The following is an 8,669-nucleotide window of genomic DNA, read 5'->3' on the forward strand; positions in this document are numbered from 1 at the left end:
GTGAGGCTGGGCGTCAGCAGGGTTATAAGAGAGAAGGAGACACATGGTCTGCAGACAGGAAGCTGACAGGAAGCTGACAGGAAGCCGGCCTTGGCACTACTTCCTGTGTGTGTGCCTGAGCATGCTGAAGACCAGACCGCATGTATATACTAGCGTGTGAGTGTGTGTGTGTGTGTGTTTGAGGAGGGGATGAAGAGGGATGAGGAGGAATGAGGTCATCATCTTCACACCAGGAAGTGGCCAGGAGAAGAGGTCAGGGTCAGGGGTCAGGGTTACCCCACACAGATGTGGAGGGGCATGCGTCTCAGATACGGTGATGGCCTGGTCCACCTCTGGGCGGGGTGGGGGGCGGGGATAACTAAATGATATGTGAGATGTGAGAGGTCTGTGTGTGCCTGTGTGTGTGTGTGTCTGTGTGTGTGCGTGTGTGCGTGTGTTGCTGTGAGGAGTATCACCAGTGATCTGCTGCCATGCGGGTGTGGGAGTGTGTGTGTCTGGGTGTGTGTCTGTGTGTGTGACTGTGTGTGACTGTTTGTGTGTGTGTCTGTATGTGTCTGTGTTCGTGTGAGTCTGTGTGTATCTGTGTGTGTCTGTGTGTGTCTGTGTGTGTCTGTGTTTGTGTGAGTCTATGTGTGTGTCTGTGTGTGTGTGAGTCTATGTGTGTGTCTGTGTGTGTGTTGCTCCTCGTTCGGCTGGTCTGTCAAGATTGATGTGCAGAGGAACGAGAAACAGGTGTGTATGAAATGCATGGATCTCTCCCTCTCTCCCTCCCTCCCTCACTCTCTCTCTCTCTCTCTCTCTCTCTCTCTCTCTCTCTCTCTCTCTCTCTCTCCCTCCCTCCCTCCCTCTCTCTCTCTCTCTCCCTCCCTCCCTCCCTCCCTCCCTCTCTCCCTCTCTCTCTCTCTCTCTCTCTCTCTCCCTCCTTCCCTCTCTCCCTCTCCCATTTCACCCTCCCATTTCCCTACCTCCTCCATCTCTCTCTCTTTCCCTCCCTCCCTCTCTCCCTCCACCATCTCTCTCTCCCTCCCTCTCTCCCTCCAACTCTCCTTCCACCTCTCCCTCCCTCTCTCCCTCCACCATCTCTCTCTCCCTCCCTCTCTCCCTCCACCTCTCCTTCCACCTCTCCCCTCTTTCCCTCCCTCTCTTATTACTCCCTCCCTGTCTTACTCTCTCCCCGTCTCACTCCAACCCGATCTTTGGAGTCTGGCACGGTGAGCTGTTGTTCAGCAGGAGGGGAGAGGAGCGGGGAGAGGGGGAGCAGAGGTGAAAGGACAACCCTGAAAAATGTAGATGATCCCAGTCATAACGGTTAGAATATTCAGCTCAGTTTAGAATCGTTCAGTGTTCAGGACGATAGAGCAGCAGTCATTCAGATATCAATCCTATTAACATGAGCTAATCCAAACCGCAACAGCAGGCTGGAAAGACAAACTAAAAGTGGAACCTTAATTATGTGAAATCGTGACATTTGAAAGTTATGTCTTATAGGACCATTACCGACACCTTGCGAGATTTGCTTTAATTAATTTAATTTAATCGTAATGGATTATCGGATAAGAGTAGTGTTTGCATGCATCAGGCGCCTATTTGGCTGTCAGTAACGAAAGCTAATTAATGGCTAAACGTCGTATTAGATTATACCTGCCTATTGGGGTCACAACAAAGAACACAACAAAGAACATTTTCTTCAACAAAGGAGACCGTACACCCCCACCCCATCAACTTCAAGTACCTCACAACACAGAGAGCCCAGGAGTCGGTTTACACAGGCGCGCGGTACCTGCCCGCCCCCCACCGTGGCCGCGCTACCGCTGATCCCGCCGCTGCCTGGTGAACTACAGTCAGTGTGCTGCCAGACAGCGCCGCGTTCACATACGACTGTGCGCACGGAGATATACCGAGAAGCCTCGCGCTCTTAATACGAACGTGTCTGCTCTAACAGTCCGACTGGGAGCTCGAGAGGACAGCGGACTGTCGTCCCGGAGTTAATATCCCCCCCAAGACCGGAGAGATCGAGAAGTGGCAGAAACGGAGACATCTCCGGTGCGAAGAGCATAAGGTGAGCTTGACGTGTCAGAGTAAAGTGTAGCCCATATCTCAGCTGTTTTAAATTAAGTGAATAATATTTAATCTAGCGCTTCGGTAAACATGTAAATATGTAAACATGTAAATATGTAAACATGTGAACATGTGAACAAGTTGTTTCAATGAGATGACTCGTGATGTCGAACTATTTAATTCAACGCGGATTCAGTGAGGAATGATTGGAATTGTTTTGTATGTCGGCAGTGCTACCCTAACACACACGTTATCTAAGGTCATATTTTGCGCTGAAATTAGCCTATTGGTGAGTATATATCTGCAGAGAAACGGTCTGATACAACCGATCTGTAGAAGTATTAGTTATGGTAAATAATTCAGTGGTTTAAACGCCCTTTACATGGAACGAGACTGGACCAGTCTTGCAAGTCCGCACGCAGCAGTTTGTGCATGGATGTTTCGCGTGGAGAGTTGCTGCGTGGAAAGGTTTAACGCGACTCTGCTTCACCGGCTAAACCCCGGGAGTAGTGGCACGTGAGATGATTCATCATGTGAAGTGTAAACCAACAGGGACCTCGCTAGGCTCACCGTTGAAGTATTCCAGACGTTTAAATCGCGTGGCTTTCCGGCCGACGGAATTCTCACGGTCGTTTCTGCGGCTTCGAGGTGAGAGACCTGTGACTGACCTCCGGCTTCGTTCTGATTGAACCGGATGGAGGTTATCCGTTACCCAGGTTACCCGTTACCCAGGTTATTTGCGACTGTGAGGGTATCCCTTCACTTGCTTCTCCAAGTAAATAATGCCATCTGGATGAGATCTGGAAACAGCCTCTGGCCCTCAGGCTCCAAACATCTAATGAGAAGTGCATCCTGCTTCCCCCTGTGAGTCTCTGCTTGACTCTGGGCCTGTTGAACATACAGGCCATACTCTTACATACTCACACACACACACACACACACACACACACACACACACACACACACTCACTCACTCACTCACTCACTCACACAACTGTGGATGAAACGCTAAGCGTGCAGACTTTAATGTGGTATGAATTGCTGGGGAGAAAAGGATGCATTCAAATTGGTTCCATGTAGACTTTACCTGAGGTGAGGGGTGTGTGTGTATATGTGTGTGGTGTATTGACCTGTGTGTGTGTGTGTGTGTGTGAGAGCTCAGCTGAAGTACAGTGGTTCTGACAGACTGTGTTGCATCTTGCAGCATGATGATGCTGATTATTATGATGTCCCCGGAACTAATATGAGGCTTTGATCCTCACTGCACACACACACACACTCTATGTCTCTCTCTCTCTCTCGTTCTCTCTCTCTCGCTCTCTCGCTCTCTCTCAGATTTGGCGTTAGCAGAGAGATCATCTGCATGTTAGACCTGCAGTTTGCCCTGTCATGGATCCCAGTGTTTCACCTGAGGGAATAGTCTGAAAGTCTGTATGTGCGCATGGGTGTGTGTGAAAGTCTGTGTGTGTGTATGCTTTTGTGTGTGCTTATGTGTGTGTGTGTAAACATCTCACACACACACATTCATGCTTCTTCTCACCAGGTAGTAGAGTGTTCAGCAGCAGTTTCAGCTACAGTGTCACCTGACCCCTGCTTGACCCTTTGGAGGTCAGAGGTCAGGAACATAACCCTAACTGAGCTGATGACCTCTTAGTTGGTCCCTCCCTCCCCCTCTTCCCCCCCTCTCTTTCCCCCTCTCCCTTCCCCTCTCCTTCATACTCTCTCTCCCTATCTCCCTCCCCCTCCTGCTCCCTCCCTTCCCCTCTCCTTCATACTCTCTCTCCCTATCTCCCTCCCCCTCCTGCTCCCCGGTCCTGGTTCCCACCAGGGCCAGAGTCCTGGTTCTCCCCTCCAGCTCATCACCCCCACAGCCGGGCCTTCTCCTCCAGCTCACCACCCCCAACCCTGGCCTGCTCCTCCAGCTCACCACCCCAACCCTGGCCTGCTCCTCCAGCTCACCAACCCCTAACCCTGGGCCTGCTCCTCCAGCTCACCACCCCCTAACCCTGGCCTGCTCCTCCAGCTCACCACCCCCAACCCTGGCCTGCTCCTCCAGCTCACCAACCCCTAACCCTGGCCTGCTCCTCCAGCTCACCAACCCCTAACCCTGGCCTTCTCCTCCAGCTCACCAACCCCTAACCCTGGCCTGCTCCTCCAGCTCACCACCCCCTAACCCTGGCCTTCTCCTCCAGCTCACCACCCCCAACCCTGGCCTGCTCCTCCAGCTCACCACCCCCTAACCCTGGCCTTCTCCTCCAGCTCACCCACCCCCCAACCCTGGCCTGCTCCTCCAGCTCACCACCCCCTAAACCTGGCCTGCTCCTCCAGCTCACCACCCCCCTAACCCTGGCCTGCTCCTCCAGCTCACCACTTCCCTAACCCTGGCCTGCTCCTCCAGCTCACCACCCCCCTAACCCTGGCCTGCTCCTCCAGCTCACCACCCCCTAACCCTAACCCTGGCCTGGAGTCGTGTACCTAACTGAGCAACAGGTTTTTCGTTCCTGCTTCCCTGCCTCCTGCTTCCTGCCTGGGCACACGGGGGCGTCTGATCTGCCCTGGAGAGGGAGGAGAACTGAGTCTCTAATTAGAGGGTCTCGCCGATGACATCACCACCTCCCAGCTCTCTGGAAGGTGTGTGTGTATGTGTGTGTGTGAGTGTGTGTGTGAGTGTGTGTGTGAAAGAGAGGGGAAAGGGGGAGAAGGTGAGGGAGGGGGAGCAGAGAGAGAGCGACAGCTGTTTTCAGACATCTGACAGTGTGAGAGACTTCAAACACGTCAGGATTCACACAAACACTTGGGAGAACGGCTTATAATTTAACTTTATTGTCCCTGTTGTCTGGCAAAGCTGACACTGTGGGAACATCCCCAGGCGTTCAGGAGGGTTGTAGGTGTCTGACAGAGATCAGGACAGAGGCCATGCTCTACCACTGAGCTATACCCATCCTCATGTTCTACCACTGAGCTATACCCATCCCCATGTTCTACTACTGAGCTATACCCATCCTCATGTTCTACCACTGAGCTATACCCATCCCCATGCTCTACCACTGAGCTATACCCATCCCCATTGCCCTACCACTGAGCTATACCCATCCCCATGTTCTACCACTGAGCTATACCCATCCCCATGCTCTACCACTGAGCTATACCCATCCCCATGCTCTACCACTGAGCTATACCCATCCCCATGTTCTACCACTGAGCTATACCATCCTCATGCTCTACCACTGAGCTATACCCATCCCCATGTTCTACCACTGAGCTATACCCATCCCCATGTTCTACCACTGAGCTATACCCATCCCCATGTTCTACCCCCTGAGCTATACCCATCCCCATGCTCTACCACTGAGCTATACCCATCCCCATGTTCTACCACTGAGCTATACCCATCCCCATGCTCTACACTGAGCTATACCCATCCCCATGTTCTACCACTGAGCTATACCCATCCCATGTTCTACCACTGAGCTATACCCATCCCCATGTTCTACCCCTGAGCTATACCCATCCCCATGCTCTACCACTGAGCTATACCCATCCCCATGTTCTACCACTGAGCTATACCCATCCCCATGTTTCTACCACTGAGCTATACCCATCCCCATGTTCTACCACTGAGCTATACCCATCCCCATGTTCTACCACTGAGCTATACCCATCCCATGTTCTACCACTGAGCTATACCCATCCCCATGTTCTACCCCTGAGCTATACCCATCCCCATGCTCTACCACTGAGCTATAACCCATCCCCATGTTCTACCACTGAGCTATACCCATCCCCATGTTCTACCACTGAGCTATACCCATCCCCATGCTCTACCACTGAGCTATACCCATCCCCATGTTCTACCACTGAGCTATACCCATCCCATGTTCTACCACTGAGCTATACCCATCCCCATGCTCTACCACTGAGCTCTACCCATCCCCATGTTCTACCACTGAGCTATACCCATTCCCATGTTCTACCACTGAGCTATACCCATCCCCATGTTCTACCAACTGAGCTATACCCATCCCCATGCTCTACCACTGAGCTCTACCCATCCCCATGTTCTACCACTGAGCTATACCCATCCCCATGTTCTACCACTGAGCTGTACCCATCCCCATGTTCTACCACTGAGCTATACCCATCCCATGTTCTACCACTGAGCTATACCATCCCCATGTTCTTCCACTGAGCTATACCCATCCCCATGTTCTACCACTGAGCTATACCCATCCCCATGTTCTTCCACTGAGCTATACCCATCCCCATGTTCTACCACTGAGCTATACCCATCCCCATGTTCTACCACTGAGCTATACCCATCCCCATGTTCTTCCACTGAGCTATACCCATCCCCATGTTCTTCACTGAGCTATACCCATCCCCATGTTCTACCACTGAGCTATACCCATCCCCATGCTCTACCACTGAGCTATACCCATCCCCATGTTCTACCACTGAGCTCTACCCATCCCATGTTCTACCACTGAGCTATACCCATCCCCATGCTCTACCACTGAGCTATACCCATCCCCATGCTCTACCACTGAGCTATACCCATCCCCATGCTCTACCACTGAGCTATACCCATCCCCATGCTCTACCACTGAGCTATACCCATCCCATGTTCTACCACTGAGCTCTACCCATCCCCATGTTCTACCACTGAGCTGTACCCATCCCCATGCTCTACCACTGAGCTATACCCATCCCCATGCTCTACCACTGAGCTATACCCATCCCCATGCTCTACCACTGAGCTATACCCATCCCCATGTTCTTCCACTGAGCTATACCCATCCCCATGTTCTACCACTGAGCTATACCCATCCCCATGTTCTTCCACTGAGCTATACCCATCCCATGTTCTTCACTGAGCTATACCCATCCCCATGTTCTACCACTGAGCTATACCATCCCCATGTTCTACCACTGAGCTATACCCATCAATCTGGTCATCCTCAGAGTCCCCCTGTCACTTTATTGATATGTTGAGTCCAACCCCTGCTCAATAATACATAAATAATGAATCTGTAATAATTAAATCATAAAAGCGGGTCTATCCCTCTCTCCCCTCTCTCCTGTCCCCAGAGCACAGCTAACAGCTGTGAGAACGGCCCTCTCACTCTCGCTCACCCTCTCACATCCCCGTAATGGTTGGCTGCCTGGCTGGGTGTCTCCACTGCTCTGTCACATCACATCACCATCACCCACAATACCCCCCCGGACACAACATCTCTCTCTCTCTCTCTCTCTCCCTCTCTCTCTCTCTCTCTCTCTCTCTCTTCTCTCTCTCTCTCTCTCTCTCTCTCTCTCTCTCTCTCTCTCTCTCTCTCTCTCTCTCTCTCTCTCTCTCTCTCTCTCTCTCTCTCTTCTCTCTCTCTCTCTCTCTCTCTCTCTCTCTCTCTCTCTCTCCCTCCCTCCCTCCATACCTGGGTGGGAGGATGAGAGAGGGAGGGGGAGATGTGTCGAGGGTGGCAGATAGTGGAACAGGAATGTGTTTGTGGAGAGGTGGATGGACTAGTCTGTATTGAGAGCAGAGAGCTGGCAGGTCCAGAGGAGGGGGAGGCTACTGAGGTCTGTCCCAGCAGAGCAGACCCTGTCCTGGGCCAGCAGTGTGGAGGCATCTCCCTGGACTGGTCCTCATGCTGAGCTCCTCTCAAGTACTAAATTATTTAGATCCCTTTAAAAGATGTTATGGTGTGGGGTGTGTGAGCTGGGGGTCGTGTGAGGTGAGGGGTGTGTGTATGTGGGGTGTGTGAGGTGAGGGGGTGTGTGTATGTGGGGTGTGTAGGGGGGGTGTGTGTATGTGGGGTGTGTGAGGTGAGGGGTGTGTGTATGTGGGGTGTGTAGGGGGGGTGTGTGTATGTGGGGTGTGTGAGGTGAGGGGTGTGTGTATGTGGGGTGTGTAGGGGGGGTGTGTGTATGTGGGGTGTGTGTATGTGGGGTGTGTAGGGGGGTGTGTGAGGTGAGGGTGTGTGAGGTGAGGGGTGTGTGTATGTGGGGTGTGTAGGGGGGGTGTGTGTATGTGGGTGTGTGTATGTGGGGTGTAGGGGGGTGTGTGTGAGGTGAGGGGTGTGTGTATGTGGGGGTGTGTAGGGGGTGTGTGTGAGGTGAGGGGTGTGTGTATGTGGGGGTGTGTAGGGGGGGTGTGTGTATGTGGGGTGTGTAGGGGGGTGTGTGAGGTGAGGGGTGTGTGTATGTGGGGTGTGTGAGGTGAGGGGTGTGTATGTGGGGTGTGTGAGGTGAGGGGTGTGTGTATATGGGGTGTGTGAGGTGAGGGGTGTGTAGGGGGGGTGTGAAGGTGAGTGGTGTGTAGGGGGGGGTGAGGTGAGGGGTGTGTAGGCGGGGGTGTGTGAGGTGAGGGGTGTGTAGGGGGTGTGTGAGGTGAGGGGTGTGTAGGGGGGGGTGAGGTGAGGGGTGTGTAGGGGGGGTGTGTGAGGTAAGGGGTGTGTAGGGGGGGGTGAGGTGAGGGGTGTGTAGGGGGGGTGTGTGAGGTGAGGGGTGTGTAGGGGGTGTGTGTGAGGTGAGGGGTGTGTAGGGGGGGGTGAGGTGAGGGGTGTGTAGGGGGGGTGTGTGAGGTGAGGGGTGTGTAGGGGTGTGTGTGAGGTGAG

The 8,669-nt window shown here is 53.1% G+C and overlaps 2 protein-coding genes across 2 annotated transcripts in view; one reads left to right on the top strand and one right to left on the bottom strand.

The window, feature by feature from the left end:
* Nucleotides 1–8,669, bottom strand: part of LOC134023774 (basic proline-rich protein-like) — a gene marked incomplete at both ends in the record, with an annotated part of 63,081 nt that overhangs the window by 18,863 nt on the left and 35,549 nt on the right.
* fam110d (family with sequence similarity 110 member D) overlaps nt 1,864–8,669 on the top strand; it is a 19,777-nt gene continuing 12,971 nt past the window's right edge. Inside the window, exon 1 of the mRNA XM_062466437.1 lies at nt 1,864–2,059. The gene's annotated coding sequence lies outside the window, so the exon portion shown is untranslated. The remainder of the gene's footprint in view (nt 2,060–8,669) is intronic.

Source organism: Osmerus eperlanus, chromosome 7 (assembly GCF_963692335.1).
Source record: "Osmerus eperlanus chromosome 7, fOsmEpe2.1, whole genome shotgun sequence".
Lineage (NCBI taxonomy): Eukaryota > Metazoa > Chordata > Actinopteri > Osmeriformes > Osmeridae > Osmerus > Osmerus eperlanus.